This window comes from Mustela nigripes, chromosome 10 (assembly GCF_022355385.1).
Source record: "Mustela nigripes isolate SB6536 chromosome 10, MUSNIG.SB6536, whole genome shotgun sequence".
Lineage (NCBI taxonomy): Eukaryota > Metazoa > Chordata > Mammalia > Carnivora > Mustelidae > Mustela > Mustela nigripes.
In genome coordinates this window covers 2222558-2232318 of record NC_081566.1, presented here as the reverse complement: position 1 = coordinate 2232318, position 9761 = coordinate 2222558, and the positions used below count along the sequence as shown (strand labels likewise).

Sequence of the window (9761 nt, the reverse complement as noted above, 5' to 3'; positions counted from 1 at the left end):
TCCACTGTGCTTCTGGGTGGCTCAGTCAGTTAAACATCTGCTTGCACCTAAGGTCATGATCTCAGGGTCCTGGGATCAAGCCCCATATCAAGCTCTCTGTTCAGCTTGGAGTCTGCTTCTCCCTGTCACTCTCCCTGTGTGTGCTTTCTCAAATAAATAAATAAAATCTTTTTTAAAAGATATCCATCCACAAGTAAAGCTAACATAATAGAAATATAGATCTCAAGATTAATTTCATAAGGTACACTTACCTCAGAATTTTCCTACTCTAGGCAGCTTTCTTCACTTCTTACTATAAGTATTAAACTATGTCTGAAAGTAAAAAGTTATCCAATATGTAAATTTGAGGATGAATATCAGTCTACATGGTAAACCTAATTTTTTTCAATAAAGTTCCCTGTCTATCATGTATGTTTATTATTACCTGTATCGTGATATTCTTAACAAAGCCTTAATTTGAATATGTCATCATCTACAGTACTTCCACAAGGAGGGAGTTGTGATAAGAATATGATGGATATCTACACTCACAATTTTAAGTCCCCGAAGAAAAATGAAATGATTCAGTAATCATTTCCTTCAATCTACTCTGTACTGAGAAATACTAGTTAGAAATGGTAAGTGTTAGGAGCATTGATAGCATTATATAAAAGCACATGTTAAAGTATAATCTATGAAATAAACGTGCACTAGACTGGCATTGATTTAATTTTTATGATTTTGTGTAAGACTATATGGCCTAGATCATCACATGCAATTTAACTCTTCAGCACCATGGCCAGCATCTACTTTGCCTATGAGCTTTTGCACAAGCTAGCAATGAATATCATAAGGTATCATTTATTTTCGGAGGTTAATGCATCCTTAGATCAACCAATCAGCTATCCATTTAATTCCTCAATTTCCTCTACTGTCATTGAGACTCTGGCTTGGATGATCAGCAGCATTCTATGGTTATAGTAATATATAAAATTCATTTTGTTAATGCAATTAGCATAAACAAAAAAAAAAACAAGACTAATGCAGCTCTATAACTCAAAAAGAAATACTTATTCTACATATATAACCTGATTTCACTGTCCATCATATGCTGGTTCACTAATTTACTAACTTTATTACCACAAGCCTCCACTGAGGCAAACTACTGTAGATTTCTAGGAACTGAAATGGGCTAAGAAGAAAAAAAACAAGTGAAGAGACAATCTTTTATCTCAAAGAATTCATGCCCAATGGGTAATATAGGCAAGGATACAGCAAGCTATAACATTGTAATAACTCCTATAATCTACATAAAATTGCTGGGAGAGAATTAGTAATTCACTTTATTTTGAGAATCAATAACTATTTTCCCAGGAGAAGTGGCACTGAAAGATGAGTCTGAATTTTGAAAAGAGATAAGCAAGAGAAGAGAAATCCAGAATTAGCAAACCACCGAGCTAAGCTGTAGAATAGTGAAAATATACAGTGGTTGGTGTTTTAGAAACAGTCTTATAAGACTTGAAAAGAGAATATATGGTGGGTAGACTGAGAATGTAATGAGAAGCCAGATTGGAAAAGTCTTCAAATAGCATGCTAATGTGCACAAATCCGATAACTACGCTGGGAGTTTAGTTTACAGAGCTGGGGCAGAAATCTGTGTGGTGATTAACCAGTATGTTAAAGAGTAAACATTGAACAGATCAAGAAACCAAAAAGTCAAATTCCTGTTAGACACACCAGGAAAATTTTAGTTAGCTCAATTAGAAGGAACTTTCGATTATTTTTAGCCAGAATTTCTCCAAATTGTATTTAGTCATATGGGAAGTTTGGTCATGTGGGAAGAACTCACAGTGAATTGATTTGTGAAGCTCCAAAGTTCCTTAAAGGTAGCAACAAAAATCAACTAGAGGTAGTGGCTTTCTTAACATAATTTAACGAGAACTAGAAAGTCTCATGCCCACCAGATAGATTTCTCCTATTCAGGTGTCTTGGTTCCTAAAATGACAAAATTCATTCTTTTGTTATATTCCTCATGAACAACCTAGTGTTAACTGCTGTAAGACAAATTCTCTCAATTCTTTCAATGAACAAAGCCTGCTGGAAAAGACAGTGAAGACAATGAAGTCCAATGAAGTCAATGGACTATACACTGAAAGTTAGTAAAGGGGATTACAGCAGAAGAATACCAGAGACAAACATCATATTCTGCCTAGTGTCAGCCCTGAAAATATACTTGTTATATAAAATATATTAAGCAGCAAATTTCAATAAAGTTAATAAACATTTACTGAGTATCTACTGTGTGTCAGGAACACTGGAATAAATCAGTAAAGCATGAATCCTTTCTTTGAAGAGTTTATACTCAATTGGGAAAAATAGATGGTAAAAAGATAATTTCAATTTAATATGGAATGTGCTCAGATAAAGACAAAAACAGGTTTCTGTGGATACTTACTTTAACCCTGTCAGGAGGCACGGGCAATTGTTCATGGGAGAAGCAATAGTAAAACTGGTTCTTTTTTTTTTTTTTAACATATAATTATTTGCCCCAGGGGTACAGGTCTGTGAATCATCAGGCTTATACAATTCACAACACTCACCATAGCACATACCCTCCCCAATGTCCATCACCCAGCCACCTATCCTTCCTCCCCCCTTCCCCCCAGCAACCCTCAGTTTGTTTCATGAGATTAAGAGTCTCCTATGGTTTTTCTCCCTCCCCACTCCCATCTTGTTTCATTTTTCCCCCCTTCTCCGCATGAACCCCTGCCCTGTTTGTCAGGCTCCTCATATCAGAGAGATCATATGATAATGATCTTCCTCTGATTGACTACTTTTGCTTAGCATAAAACCCTTTAGTTCCATCCACATCGTTGTAAATGGCAAGATTTCATTTCTTTTGATGGCTGCATAGTATCTCATTGTATATATATATACCACATCTTCTTTATCCATTTATCTGTTGATGGACATCTAGGTTCTTTCCTTAGTTTGCCTATTGTGGACATTGCTTCTATAAACATTTGGGTGCACGTGCCCCTTCAGATCACTACATTTGTATCTTTAGGGTAAATACCCAGAAGTACAATTGCTGGGTCATAGGGTAGCTCTATTTTCAACTTTTTCAGGAACCTCCCTGCTGTTTTCCAGAGTGGCTGCACCAGCTTGCATTTCCACCAACAGTGCAGGGGGGTTCCCCCTTTCTCTGCATCCTCGCCAACACCTGTCGTTTCCTGACTGGTTAATTTTAGCCATTCTGACTGGTGTGAGGTGGTATCTTGCTGTGGTTTTGATTTGTATTTCCCTGATGCCGAGTAATGTTGAACACCTTTTCATGTGTCTGTTGGCCATTTGGATGTCTTCTTTGCAGAAATGTCTGTTCATGTCTTCTGCCCATTTCTTTTTTTTATTTATTTATTTTCAGCATAACAGTATCATTATTTTTTCACCACACCCAGTGCTCCATGCCCATTTCTTGATTGGATTCTTTGTTCTTTGGGCAATGAGTTTGATAAGTTCTTTATTGATATTTTTTATAATAGCCCTTTATCTGGTATGTCATTTGCAAATATCTTCTCCCATTCTGTTGGTTGTCTTTTGGTTTTCTTGACTGTTTCTTTTGCTATGCAGAAGCTTTTGATGTAAAACTGGTTCTTAAAGAGTGGTTCTTTAAAAGAATGAGAATGGGAAGAATATTCTAAACAGAGAAAACAGTATAAGCAAATTCAGACCTGTAAAAAAAAATCCTTCATATAGAGAACAATACACAGGATGTATGTTTTTTTGTTTTTGTTTTCAATTTTCTGTATTATAAATTCCTAGATAGGTAGTTTGAATACAGGAGATCCTGAAATAGAAAACCTCAGATTACTCTTTTTTTTGCCAATAATACATGTTTTGTTATGATGATCCTTACATTTGGAGTTGCAAATTTGTTGGTCAACACTTCTACTGACTCAAACTAAACACTACACTTATTGCAAGTTTTGCATTTAATGGATAAATGATCTCTAAAAATGGGGAGGAGAAAAATCAAACAAAAAGGAGTCAATTGCATTGATTCTCATTGAGGAGAATAAAAAATTGAATTCAGTTTTTAATAACTTATTTTAGTATACGTTTACTGAACACTCTGATATGTTAGGCACCAATCTCAGAGCTAGAAAAACAATGAAAATAAATTAGTATGATGGCTTGAAAAACATATAGTCTATCCAAGGAGGCAGTCACAGGTTCTTGGGACAAGGCACAAAATCAAATTAAAAAATCAGTTAATTTTGAGAAATTGAAGGATTAGGAAACTTTTTATAGTGATGACATTAAAATAGAGTCTAAAGTGAGTTCATCAGTTGAACAAATACAGGAGGAAGAGGAAATTCATGGAAGTTTAAAGTGTTATTTTTATTTGGGCATTTCCCAAGTAATGTGGGATAGCTAGAGATCACTCACACAGGGTTATATATGATATGCTGAGTTTAGTTCTTCTGTAGGCAATGGAAACTCATCAGTAGTTCCTAAAGAAGGATGTAATAAGTCTGTGTTTAGAAAGAAAGGTTTATCTGCAAATACATTAGTTAGAGGTGAGAGAACAATTTAAAAGGCAGTTCTATTTGCTGAAGTTGGTTGCATTTCACTATTACACAATGATTCTTTTGCCTTCAGGACTTTGCATTTTCTATTCCCTTTGTACTGTCTGTGCTTGCATCACCTCTAGGGTGAGTTCAGCCTAACACTTTCCTCGGTGGTGAAAATTCATTGCACACTAGACTATAAAACCAACGAGGGCGGGAGCTGGGCCAACCTCATTCACCCTCTATTCCTATAGCCTGACACATAAAAATTCTCCATAAATGCTTGTTGAGTGTATGAATGAAATCAGAAGTCTAGAGAGAGAATCATCATGATCTGGTGATCAATTACCTGTATTACCTGTGAGAGATATGAAAATAGAAGGAATCAAAAGTGATTCTGTTAATTGAGAAAAATAATTCAGATGAGAGAATTCTTAAAGAAGAAAATGCATGTTTTGCTTGAGGCATGATGACAACTAGGAATAAAGCATAAAGAAGGTGAGAACGAAGAGAAACTTAGGGGTAAATTAAAGGAAGTGTGTGTAATAACAGATGGCAGCATCCAGGAAATGTTTTTTTCAAAGGATTCACAATTTAGGAACCAGGATGGATTGAATGATTAACCTGAAGTGTTCTAGGCTGGCCTGCACAACAATTTTACCTTGAACTGAATTTTTTTCAGTTCACCATGGTGAGAATTTTTAATGCTCACCATAAAGAATTTGTGTTTCTTTAGGAAAAGAGTCTGAGACACAAAGTCTAATGAATCTGGAAGGGACAGGTGGAACTTACTAAAAAAGGAGTCCCAAACTCCAAATGGAACAAAACTAGTCTCTATAATCATGATGTGTAATTGTAAATGGCCTGTCCATATTCAGCTAGAATTCAGGGATTTTCATGATGGAATGTGAAGCTAGACTGACAATATGAACAAGATTTCCTCTGTAATAATCTTTAAAATCCTATTTTAAAGAGAAAGAGAATCTGACTATTTAATCCTATGTGTAATATCAATGGAAAGAACTATTTACAAAAATGTGAAGTCTTTCTAATAGACAATATCCAACACTAAAAGCCAGAAAAGTTAACTCCAAAATCTCAGATGACATAAATTTGCTTCTTATTCTGCTATCTAAATAAATACACAGAATAAAATTGTTTACTTAAAATTTAAATTTTGAACTCTTAACAATTTCAGCCTTTTGGTAGGCTTTGGAAAGAAATTCTGAGCAGTCTTATCCTGCTTTTCAAATATAAAGTAATTGTTCTAGTCACTTGGTTGTGTCCCCATAGAATTCATATGTCGAAGCCCCAGCCCCCAATACATATTTAGAGATGGGGCCTCTAGGAAAGTGGTTAGGTTAAGTGAGGCCATGGATCATAGGCCCTGATCTGGTGAGATTGGTCTCCTTAGAAGAACAGATGCTGGAGGAACTTTCCAGAATGCTTGGTGTGTCAGCAACGTGCTCTTGCCCGCTTCCCCACACCAGCCTTGGCCTGGCTGTAGAGAATGGTGAAAGAAATGACTTACTATGATGTTTTGGTGATCAAACTCAATGCCACACAGGAAGAACTGAAAAAGGCCTACAGGAAACCAGCCTTGAAGCACCATCCTGATAAGAATCCAAATGAAGGAGAGAAGTTTAAACAGATTTTCCAAGCTTATGAAGTGCTCTCTGATGCAAAGAAAAAGGAATCATATGACAAAGGAGGAGAACAGGCAATTAAAGAAAGTAGATCCGGTGGTCGTTTTGGCTCCCCCATGGACATCTTTGATATGTTTTTTGGAGGAGAAACATCAGCTCTCAGTCACCTTAGAAGATTTATATAATGGCACAACAAGAAAACTAGCTCTGTAAAAGAATGTGATATGCAATAATTGTGAAAGCCAAGGTGGTAAGAAAGTAACAGTTGAATGTTGTCCCAATTGCTGAGGTACTGGAATGTAAGTAAGACTTCATCAGATGGGACTTGGAATGGTTCAACAAATTCAGTTTCTGTTCATGGAGTGCCAGGGCCATGGGGAATGGATCAGTCCTAAAGATAGATGTAAAACTGCAGTGGAAGGAAGACAGTTCGATAGAAGAAGATTCTAGAAGTTCATATTGACAAAAGCATGAAAGATGAACAGGAGATAAAATTCCATGGTGAAGGAGACCAAGAACCAGGACTGGAACCAGGAGATATTATCATTATTTTAGGTCAGAAGGACCACACTGTTTTCACTCAGCAAGGAAAAGACTTCTTCATGTGTGCGGACATACAGCTAGTTGAAGCACTGTGTGGTTTTCAAAGGCCAATATCTGCTCTTGACAATGGAACCATTATCATCACCTCTCACACAGGTCAAATGATCAAGCATGGAAGTATCAAGTGTGTGCTAATTTATCTTAGACCATATAAGAAGAATTGCCTCATCATCAAATTTAAGGTAAACTTTCCTGAGAATGGCTCTCTCTCTCCTGATGAACTCTCTCTGCTGGAAAAAAAATCCTACCTGAGAGGAAGGAGCTAGAAGAGACTGATGAAATGGACCAGGTAGAACTGGTAGACTATGATCCAAATCAGGAAGGAAGGCACCATTACAATGGGGAAGCCTATGAGGGTGAGGAACATCATCCTGCGGTGATGTTCAGTGTCAGACCTCTTCATGGGGCCAGTGAATAACACTGCTGGCATTTTACATGCAGTAGTGAATGAGTGTAGGACTATAATCATAGCTCACCACTTGCTATTGTTTTTGTTTTAATATTCAACTATGGTAGTGTTTTAAAAATTAAATGAAGAATAAACTAAAAAAAAAAAAAACAAAAAAACAGAACAACAACAACAAAAACCAGATGCCTGAGAAATCCCTTTCTTTCTCTCTTTTTCCACATGAATGGAAAGACAATCTGATGGTTCAGTGAAAAGTGGTTGTTTACAAGCCTGGAGGAGCCCTCATTAGGAACCAACCTTACCTGACTTTGACCTGGGATTTCTAGCCTCTAGAACTGTGAGATAAGAAATGGCTGTTTTTAAAGTCTTCCAGCCTGTGGTATTTTGTTATGGATGTCCAAGTAGCCTAACACAGCCTGTAAGTCATAGAATTAGCACATATGCTCAAGTCCTCTGTCCAGATTTCAAGCACATGAAATAGAAAAAGACAAAAAATGATAAAATGTTCAACGAAGTAAAATCAAGCTGAAGGAAGAGGGTAATATTGGAGATTTCATAGAAGATTGAAGGACTGGGACAACTTTGACTGGGTAGTCAAAAGATGGTTGGGTAGGAATGGCAGAAAAAATATATAGAAAATAGCAGAAACGAGCCAGTACAACTGGGCAGAAGGCTCTTTATTTCACTGGAGAACTGGGATCTGAGTTTGGGATTAGTGCAGGAAGTAAGGTTAGTTGTGTTTAGAGATAATGGCAGAACCTAGGGCCGCTGCAGCAGGAGAAACACATCACAACTGGACTCAACTCCACCCCTGAGGCAGAAGTGGAGATTGGGTTATGCCTGGCAGGATGGAGCACATTCACTCCAAAAGCCAGGGGCAGGCTGATACCTAACTGCCCCCTAATTCAAGTAAATCCTCTGGGATAGGTGTTTTACAAGAGGGACCTCATGAAAAGAAGGGTAGTATCCTCAAAAAGCAGTAGCCACGGTCCAGAGTCAGAGAGCTCTTTAAAAATAGGGGGGAAGGGGGGCTAAGGAGAGGCCCAGAGTCCACAACAGGGATGGGTGCCAAAGGTTATGAAAATGTCCCCAGAATTTGTTTAGATCAGGTATGGCGAGGCCCACAGGTCAGATAACTACTATTGAAAATATAGTTTATTACCTACAGTTCTCCAGAGAAAGGGACACTCTATGACTTGCCAGGCCACATGAGGAAGCACTTGTATCATTTAGGAGGCAGAAGGAGAAAAGGGAAAATTATGGACCAGAGCCCTTATTTGGGTTTTGAGGGAAGGAATGAGTGAGGCAGAGTAAGTACAATGGATAGTTTAGGATTGGTTAGTCTGAATCATTTCTGTGTGGACTCTGTGCTCTAGAGGTGGCCTATTTGTCTGGTACTGGGATGATTTAGGGTAAGGAGACTACTGGGTTGGTATGTGAAATTTGAAGAAGGGTAAGATTGGATGGATGGATTCTGATCGGTGGGTTTGCATAGCTGATGTGTGCTCTTAGGCAAGATGTTTGCTGTCTCTGTGGAACTAGATAAACTTGGGATGGGCAGCCCCTACCTGGGTCCCCAAGCTGCCCTAAATGTCAAACACAGAAAATAGAAAATATGATTCATATACAACACACTATTTAAAATATAGGATGAAAAAGGAAACTGAAAGATAGTAGTCAAGAAGCAGCATGAACTTGATATCTGGATCTTGAGACATTTGATTTAGCCACTTGAAATCAGATATGTAGGTAGATGATAGATTAATCGATCGGTTGATAGACAGGGTTTTTTTTCCTTTGGTCTTCGAGAGGCCATAGCTTTACCAAGCTGAGTTTGGGGAGAGACAGTAAGTAGTTAAGTAAAATAGAAGTAGATTCCAATAACTGCACTTTTGGAAATTTATGAAGTCATCCAGGCCTAGGTATGTTATCTTGTATATGACATTTACCAAATCATGCCCTTGTGGGGTGAAACAGTGCACCTCCAAATTTACAGTCATTATATTGAGCTATCAGCTTTCTTACCTTCCAGTCTCTGGCCCAGTAACTTTCAATTCTGAAGACAGATTTACAACAGACATGATTTTAAACCATATTCCATTAACAAGCTCTGTTTCAAATGACTTTCTTCATTTAAGTAATGCTGCTTTGTACTTGATTTGTTCAAAAGCTATTTAAAATTCCTTGACTCTTAAAGGTACTACTATGTCTTAGGCCACTCTCATTTTTGGAAACATGCAAAGGAGCAGAAATATTTCATTTTTCTTTGCTGTTTGGGTCCCCAGAGCAAGCTAATTGTGCTTCTTTAAAGCAAAGTGACAATTTTTGATACAGGTTTATTTAGTTAAAAAAAAAAGACTTAGACAATCAAACATGAGCATTAACAAGAAACATATGTGAGGCTCCAAGTATTCTGAAAATGAATGCAAAGCAGCGTTCAATCAACATGAGGTCAGGTTTCCTGGCCTGTTTCTGCACATGCAAAATCGGAGAGCGTGAGAGGTTGAGCGTAGGTGTGTGACCATTCATGACTGGGAGTGATCTGGACATGTT

General features: G+C 37.5%; 1 pseudogene; it reads left to right on the top strand.

Moving 5' to 3' along the window:
* The first annotated feature begins 6060 nt into the window (after positions 1-6060).
* Positions 6061-7217, top strand: LOC132026313 (dnaJ homolog subfamily A member 1-like; annotated as a pseudogene).
* The last annotated feature ends 2544 nt before the right edge of the window (positions 7218-9761 follow it).